Source organism: Lissotriton vulgaris, chromosome 4_1, assembly GCF_964263255.1.
Source record: "Lissotriton vulgaris chromosome 4_1, aLisVul1.2, whole genome shotgun sequence".
Lineage (NCBI taxonomy): Eukaryota > Metazoa > Chordata > Amphibia > Caudata > Salamandridae > Lissotriton > Lissotriton vulgaris.
Window position 1 is genome coordinate 1,300,973,144 of NC_141691.1, and position 9,301 is coordinate 1,300,982,444.

General features: G+C 31.6%; 2 non-coding genes across 2 annotated transcripts; both read right to left on the minus strand.

Moving 5' to 3' along the window:
• Window positions 1-3,684: 3,684 nt before the first annotated feature.
• Window positions 3,685-3,758, minus strand: TRNAI-AAU (transfer RNA isoleucine (anticodon AAU)). Its single transcript has one exon. It is a non-coding gene; the product is annotated as a tRNA-Ile (tRNA).
• Window positions 3,759-7,135: 3,377 nt separating this feature from the next.
• Window positions 7,136-7,209, minus strand: TRNAF-AAA (transfer RNA phenylalanine (anticodon AAA)). Its single transcript has one exon. It is a non-coding gene; the product is annotated as a tRNA-Phe (tRNA).
• Window positions 7,210-9,301: the final 2,092 nt, after the last annotated feature.

Consider the following 9,301-nt stretch of genomic DNA (forward strand, 5'->3'; position numbering starts at 1 on the left):
TCAACAAGACAAAAAAAAATGACCTCAATAAATTGCAATAAATAAGAGATTTAGTTACTTGGCGTTAGAACTTAAAACCATTAATAGATATTCCAGGAGCTTTCAGAATAATAAATAATTCTGCAACTATATCAAATGTATTCATCCAATCCTTCAAGCAGTGTTTGATCCAAGGGGATAAACAGTCAAAAATTAGACACAAGAGAAATTAATCTTTTTTCAAACAATTAAACTTGGCCTGTACAGGGATCGGACCTGTGACCTTGGCGTTATTAGCACCACACTCTGACCATCTGAGCTAACAGGCCATTTTGCACAAATTCCTGGAAGTCTAGCATATGAAGAAGTGCTAATGATAGTTAACCCGGGAGGTTTGGAAAGCTTAATTTCAGAGGTTTACCATGAAGTTATAAATATATAATATCAACATGAAGAAACTAATATGACTTTAAAAAAATTACAATACAAAAGAGATTTTCATACTTAGTGTAGAACTTAGAACCATTAATGTTTTTTCCATGTGTTTTAGCAACAAATAACAATTCATCACCTATATGCAATGGATTCATTTAATCATTCTATCAGCTTCCCCTCAAAGGAAATATAGAGATACACATGATACAGAAGAAAATACATCTATTTTCAACATTAAAGGAGCATCAAGTATTGGCTTGGAGACGGATTGTAAGTATGTCCTTGGCATTTTTAACTTTATGCTCTAAAGACAAAACTAATAGGCTCACTAAATATATAGCATACTATTGAAGAAATAGCAGATGATGAAGTGCTACTGATTGTTAACCCGGGATAGTTGGAAAGCTTATATTCAGCTGTTTACATTCATACTATCTTTATATTTCATCAACAAGACAAAACAAAAATGACCTCAATAAATTGCAATAAATAAGAGATTTAGTTACTTGGCGTTAGAACTTAGAACCATTAATAGATATACCAGGAGCTTTCAGAATAATAATTAATTCTACAACAATATCAAATGTATTCATCCAATCCTTCAAGCAGCGTTTGATCCAAGGTGATAAACAGTCAAAAATGAGACACAAGAAAAATTAATCTTTTCCAAACAATTAAACTTGGCCTGTACAGGGATCGAACCAGTGACCTTGGCGTTATTAGCACAACGCTCTAACCATCTGAGCTAAAAGGCCATTTTGCACAAGTTCCTGGAAGTCCAGCATATGAAGAATTGCTAATGATAGTTAACCCAGGAGATTTGGAAAGCTTAATTTCAGAGGTGTACCATGAAGTTATAAATATATAATATCAACATGAAGAAACTAATATGACTTTAAAAAAATTACAATACAAAAGAGATTTTCATACTTAGTGTTAGAACTTAGAACCATTAATGTTTTTTCCATGTATTTTAGCAATAAATAACAATTCATCACTTATATGCAATTGACTCATTTAATCTTTCTATCAGCTTCCCCTCAAAGGAAATATATAGATACACACGATACAGAAGAAAATACATCTATTTTCAACATTAAAGGAGCATCAAGTATTGGCTTGGAGACTGATTGAAAGTATTTCCTTGGCATTTTTAACTTTATGCTCTAAAGACTAAACTAATAGGCTCAATAAATATATAGCATACTATTGAAGAAATAGCAGATGATGAAGTGATACCGATTGTTAACCCGGGATAGTTGGAAAGCTTATATTCAGCTGTTTACATTCATACTATCTTTATATTTCATCAACAAGACAAAACAAAAATTACCTCAATAAATTGCAATAAATAAGAGATTTAGTTACTTGGCGTTAGAACTTAGAACCATTAATAGATATTCCAGGAGCTTTCAGAATAATAATTATTTCTACAACTATATCAAATGTATTCATCCAATCCTTCAAGCAGCGTTTGATCCAAGATGATAAACAGTCAAAAATGAGACACAAGAAAAATTAATCTTTTTTCAAACAATTAAACTTGGCCTGTACAGGGATCGAACCAGTGACCTTGGCGTTATTAGCACCACGCTCTAACCATCTGAGCTAACAGGCCATTGTGCACAAATTCCTGGAAGTCCAGCATATGAAGAAGAGCTAATGATAGTTAACCAGGGAGATTTGGAAAGCTTAATTTCAGAGGTTTAACATGAAGTTATAAATATATAATATATATTTATGAAGAAACTAATATGACTTTAAAAAAATTACAATACAAAAGAGATTTTCATACTTAGTGTTAGAACTTAGAACCATTAATGTTTTTTCCATGTATTTTAGCAATAAATAACAATTCATCACTTATATGCAATTGACTAATTTAATCATTCTATCAGCTTCCCCTCAAAGGAAATATATAGATACACACGATACAGAAGAAAATACATCTATTTTCAACATTAAAGGAGCATCAAGTATTGGCTTGGAGACTGATTGAAAGTATTTCCTTGGCATTTTTAACTTTATGCTCTAAAGACTAAACTAATAGGCTCAATAAATATATAGCATACTATTGAAGAAATAGCAGATGATGAAGTGATCCCGATTGTTAACCCGGGATAGTTGGAAAGCTTATATTCAGCTGTTTACATTCATACTATCTTTATATTTCATCAACAAGACAAAACAAAAATTACCTCAATAAATTGCAATAAATAAGAGATTTAGTTACTTGGCGTTAGAACTTAGAACCATTAATAGATATTCCAGGAGCTTTCAGAATAATAATTATTTCTACAACTATATCAAATGTATTCATCCAATCCTTCAAGCAGCGTTTGATCCAAGATGATAAACAGTCAAAAATGAGACACAAGAAAAATTAATCTTTTTTCAAACAATTAAACTTGGCCTGTACAGGGATCGAACCAGTGACCTTGGCGTTATTAGCACCACGCTCTAACCATCTGAGCTAACAGGCCATTGTGCACAAATTCCTGGAAGTCCAGCATATGAAGAAGAGCTAATGATAGTTAACCAGGGAGATTTGGAAAGCTTAATTTCAGAGGTTTACCATGAAGTTATAAATATATAATATCAACATGAAGAAACTAATATGACTTTAAAAAAATTACAATACAAAAGAGATTTTCATACTTAGTGTTAGAACTTAGAACCATTAATGTTTTTTCCATGTATTTTAGCAATAAATAACAATTCATCACTTATATGCAATTGACTCATTTAATCATTCTATCAGCTTCCCCTCAAAGGAAATATATAGCTACACACGATACAGAAGAAAATACATCTATTTTCAACATTAAAGGAGCATCAAGTATTGGCTTGGAGACTGATTGAAAGTATGTCCTTGGCATTTTTAACTTTATGCTCTAAAGACTAAACTAATAGGCTCAATAAATATATAGCATACTATTGAAGAAATAGAAGATGGTGAAGTGCTACCGATTGTTAACCCGGGATAGTTGGAAAGCTTATATTCAGCTGTTTACATTCATACTATCTTTATATTTCATCAACAAGACAAAACAAAAATGACCTCAATAAATTGCAATAAATAAGAGATTTAGTTACTTGGCGTTAGAACTTAGAACCATTAGTAGATATTCCAGGAGCTTTCAGAATAATAATTAATTCTACAACTATATCAAATGTATTCATCCAATCCTTCAAGCAGCGTTTGATCCAAGGTGATAAACAGTCAAAAATGAGACAAGAAAAATTAATCTTTTTTCAAACAATTAAACTTGGCCTGTACAGGGATCGAACCTGTGACCTTGGCGTTATTAGCACCACGCTCTAACCATCTGAGCTAACAGGCCATTTTGCACAAATTCCTGGAAGTCCAGCATATGAAGAAGTGCTAATGATAGTTAACCCGGGAGATTTGGAAAGCTTAATTTCAGAGGTTTACCATGAAGTTATAAATATATAATATCAACATGAAGAAACTAATATGACTTTAAAAAAATAACAATACGAGAGAGATTTTCATACTAAGTGTTAGAACTTAGAACCATTAATGTTTTTTCATGTGTTTTAGCAATAAATAACAATTCATCACCTATATGCAATTGATTCATTTAATCATTCTATCAGCTTCCCCTCAAAATAAATATAGAGATACACATGATACAGAAGAAAATACATCTATTTTCAACATTAAAGGAGCATCAAGTTTTGGCTTGGAGACTGATTGAAAGTATGTCCTTGGCATTTTTAACTTTATGCTCTAAAGACTAATCTAATAGGCTCAATAAATATATAGCATACTATTGAAGAAATAGCAGATGATGAAGTGCTACCGATTGTTAACCCGGGATAGTTGGAAAGCTTATATTCAGCTGTTTACATTCATACTATCTTTATATTTCATCAACAAGACAAAACAAAAATGACCTCAATATATTGCAATAAATAAGAGATTTAGTTACTTGGCATTAGAACTTAGAACCATTAATAGATATTCCAGGAGCTTTCAGAATAATAATGAATTCTGCAACTATATCAAATGTATTCATCCAATCCTTCAAGCAACGTTTGATCCAAGGTGATAAACAGTCAAAAATGAGACACAAGAAAATTAATCTTTTTTCAAACAATTAAACTTGGCCTGTACAGGGATCGAACCTGTGCCCTTGGCGTTATTAGCACCACACTCTAACCATCTGAGCTAACAGGCCATTTTGCACAAATTCCTGGAAGTCTAGCATATGAAGAAGTGCTAATGATAGTTAACCCGGGAGGTTTGGAAAGCTTAATTTCAGAGGTTTACCATGAAGTTATAAATATATAATATATATTTATGAAGAAACTAATATGACTTTAAAAAAATTACAATACAAAAGAGATTTTCATACTTAGTGTAGAACTTAGAACCATTAATGTTTTTTCCATGTGTGTTTTAGCAATAAATAACAATTCATCACCTATATGCAATTGATTCATTTAATCATACTGTCAGCTTACCCTCAAAGGAAATATAGAGATACACATGATACAGAAGAAAATACATCTATTTTCAACATTAAAGGAGCATCAAGTATTGGCTTGGAGACGGATTGTAAGTATGTTCTTGGCATTTTTAACTTTATGCTCTAAAGACAAAACTAATAGGTTTACTAAATATATAGCATACTATTGAAGAAATAGCAGATGATGAAGTGCTACCAATTGTTAACCCGGGATAATTGGAAAGCTTATATTCAGCTGTTTACATTCATACTATCTTTATATTTCATCAACAAGACAAAACAAAAATGACCTCAATAAATTGCAATAAATAAGAGATTTAGTTACTTGGCGTTAGAACTTAGAACCATTAATAGATATTCCAGGAGCTTTCAGAATAATAATGAATTCTACAACTATATCAAATGTATTCATCCAATCCTTCAAGAAGCGTTTGATCCAAGGTGATAAACAGTCAAAAATGAGACACAAGAAAAATTATCTTTTTTTAAACAATTAAACTTGGCCTATACAGGGATCGAACCTGTGACCTTGGCGTTATTAGCACCACGCTCTAACCATCTGAGCTAACAGACCATTTTGCACAAATTGCTGGAAGTCCAGCATATGAAGAAGTGCTAATGATAGTTAACCCGGGAGATTTGGAAAGCTTAATTTCAGAGGTTTACCATGAAGTTAAAAATATATAATATCAACATGAAGAAACTAATATGACTTTAAAAGAATTACAATACGAGAGAGATTTTCATACTTAGTGTTAGAACTTAGAACCATTAATGTTTTTTCCATGTGTTTTAGCAATAAATAACAATTCATCACCTATATGCAATTGAATCATCTAATCATTCTATCAGCTTCCCCTCAAAGGAAATATAGACATACACATGATACAGAAGAAAATACATCTATTTTCAACATTAAAGGAGCATCAAGTATTGGCTTGGAGACTGATTGAAAGTATGTCCTTGGCATTTTTAACTTTATGCTCTAAAGACTAAACTAATAGGCTCAATAAATATATAGCATACTATTGAAGAAATAGCAGATGATGAAGTGCTACCGATTGTTAACCCGGGATAGTTGGAAACCTTATATTCAGCTGTTTACATTCATACTATCTTTATATTTCATCAACAAGACAAAACAAAAATGACCTCAATAAATTGCAATAAATAAGAGATTTAGTTACTTGGCGTTAGAACTTAGAACCATTAATAGATATTCCAGGAGCTTTCAGAATAATAATTAATTCTAAAACTATATCAAATGTATTCATCCAATCCTTCAAGCAGCGTTTGATCCAAGGTGATAAACAGTCAAAAATGAGACACAAGAAAAATTAATATTTTTTCAAACAATTAAACTTGGCCTGTACAGGTTTCGAACCTGTGACCTTGGCGTTATTAGCAACACGCTCTAACCATCTGAGCTAACAGGCCATTTTGCACAAGTTCTTGGAAGTCCAGCATATGAAGAATTGCTAATGATAGTTAACCCGGGAGATTTGGAAAGCTTAATTTCAGAGGTTTACCATGAAGTTATAAATATGTAATATCAACATGAAGAAACTAATATGACTTTAACAAAATTACAATACAAAAGGTATTTTCATACTTAGTGTTAGAACTTAGAACCATTAATGTTTTTTCCATGTGTTTTAGCAATAAATAACAATTCATCACCTATATGCAATTGAATCATCTAATCATTCTATCAGCTTCCCCTCAAAGAAAATATAGACATACACATGATACAGAAGAAAATACATCTATTTTCAACATTAAAGGAGCATCAAGTATTGGCCTGGAGACTGATTGAAAGTATGTCCTTGGCATTTTTAACTTTATGCTCTAAAGACTAAACTAATAGGCTCAATAAATATATAGCATACTATTGAAGAAATAGCAGATGATGAAGTGCTACCGATTGTTAACCCAGGATAGTTGGAAAGCTTATATTCAGCTGTTTACATTCATACTATCTTTATATTTCATCAACAAGACAAAAAAAAATGACCTCAATAAATTGCAATAAATAAGAGATTTAGTTACTTGGCGTTAGAACTTAAAACCATTAATAGATATTCCAGGAGCTTTCAGAATAATAAATAATTCTGCAACTATATCAAATGTATTCATCCAATCCTTCAAGCAGTGTTTGATCCAAGGGGATAAACAGTCAAAAATTAGACACAAGAAAAATTAATCTTTTTTCAAACAATTAAACTTGGCCTGTACAGGGATCGGACCTGTGACCTTGGCGTTTTTAGCACCACACTCTGACCATCTGAGCTAACAGGCCATTTTGCACAAATTCCTGGAAGTCTAGCATATGAAGAAGTGCTAATGATAGTTAACCCGGGAGGTTTGGAAAGCTTAATTTCAGAGGTTTACCATGAAGTTATAAATATATAATATCAACATGAAGAAACTAATATGACTTTAAAAAAATTACAATACAAAAGAGATTTTCATACTTAGTGTAGAACTTAGAACCATTAATGTTTTTTCCATGTGTTTTAGCAACAAATAACAATTCATCACCTATATGCAATGGATTCATTTAATCATTCTATCAGCTTCCCCTCAAAGGAAATATAGAGATACACATGATACAGAAGAAAATACATCTATTTTCAACATTAAAGGAGCATCAAGTATTGGCTTGGAGACGGATTGTAAGTATGTCCTTGGCATTTTTAACTTTATGCTCTAAAGACAAAACTAATAGGCTCACTAAATATATAGCATACTATTGAAGAAATAGCAGATGATGAAGTGCTACTGATTGTTAACCCGGGATAGTTGGAAAGCTTATATTCAGCTGTTTACATTCATACTATCTTTATATTTCATCAACAAGACAAAACAAAAATGACCTCAATAAATTGCAATAAATAAGAGATTTAGTTACTTGGCGTTAGAACTTAGAACCATTAATAGATATACCAGGAGCTTTCAGAATAATAATTAATTCTACAACAATATCAAATGTATTCATCCAATCCTTCAAGCAGCGTTTGATCCAAGGTGATAAACAGTCAAAAATGAGACACAAGAAAAATTAATCTTTTCCAAACAATTAAACTTGGCCTGTACAGGGATCGAACCAGTGACCTTGGCGTTATTAGCACAACGCTCTAACCATCTGAGCTAAAAGGCCATTTTGCACAAGTTCCTGGAAGTCCAGCATATGAAGAATTGCTAATGATAGTTAACCCGGGAGATTTGGAAAGCTTAATTTCAGAGGTGTACCATGAAGTTATAAATATATAATATCAACATGAAGAAACTAATATGACTTTAAAAAAATTACAATACAAAAGAGATTTTCATACTTAGTGTTAGAACTTAGAACCATTAATGTTTTTTCCATGTATTTTAGCAATAAATAACAATTCATCACTTATATGCAATTGACTCATTTAATCATTCTATCAGCTTCCCCTCAAAGGAAATATATAGATACACACGATACAGAAGAAAATACATCTATTTTCAACATTAAAGGAGCATCAAGTATTGGCTTGGAGACTGATTGAAAGTATTTCCTTGGCATTTTTAACTTTATGCTCTAAAGACTAAACTAATAGGCTCAATAAATATATAGCATACTATTGAAGAAATAGCAGATGATGAAGTGATACCGATTGTTAACCCGGGATAGTTGGAAAGCTTATATTCAGCTGTTTACATTCATACTATCTTTATATTTCATCAACAAGACAAAACAAAAATTACCTCAATAAATTGCAATAAATAAGAGATTTAGTTACTTGGCGTTAGAACTTAGAACCATTAATAGATATTCCAGGAGCTTTCAGAATAATAATTATTTCTACAACTATATCAAATGTATTCATCCAATCCTTCAAGCAGCGTTTGATCCAAGATGATAAACAGTCAAAAATGAGACACAAGAAAAATTAATCTTTTTTCAAACAATTAAACTTGGCCTGTACAGGGATCGAACCAGTGACCTTGGCGTTATTAGCACCACGCTCTAACCATCTGAGCTAACAGGCCATTGTGCACAAATTCCTGGAAGTCCAGCATATGAAGAAGAGCTAATGATAGTTAACCAGGGAGATTTGGAAAGCTTAATTTCAGAGGTTTAACATGAAGTTATAAATATATAATATCAACATGAAGAAACTAATATGACTTTAAAAAAATTACAATACAAAAGAGATTTTCATACTTAGTGTTAGAACTTAGAACCATTAATGTTTTTTCCATGTATTTTAGCAATAAATAACAATTCATCACTTATATGCAATTGACTAATTTAATCATTCTATCAGCTTCCCCTCAAAGGAAATATATAGATACACACGATACAGAAGAAAATACATCTATTTTCAACATTAAAGGAGCATCAAGTATTGGCTTGG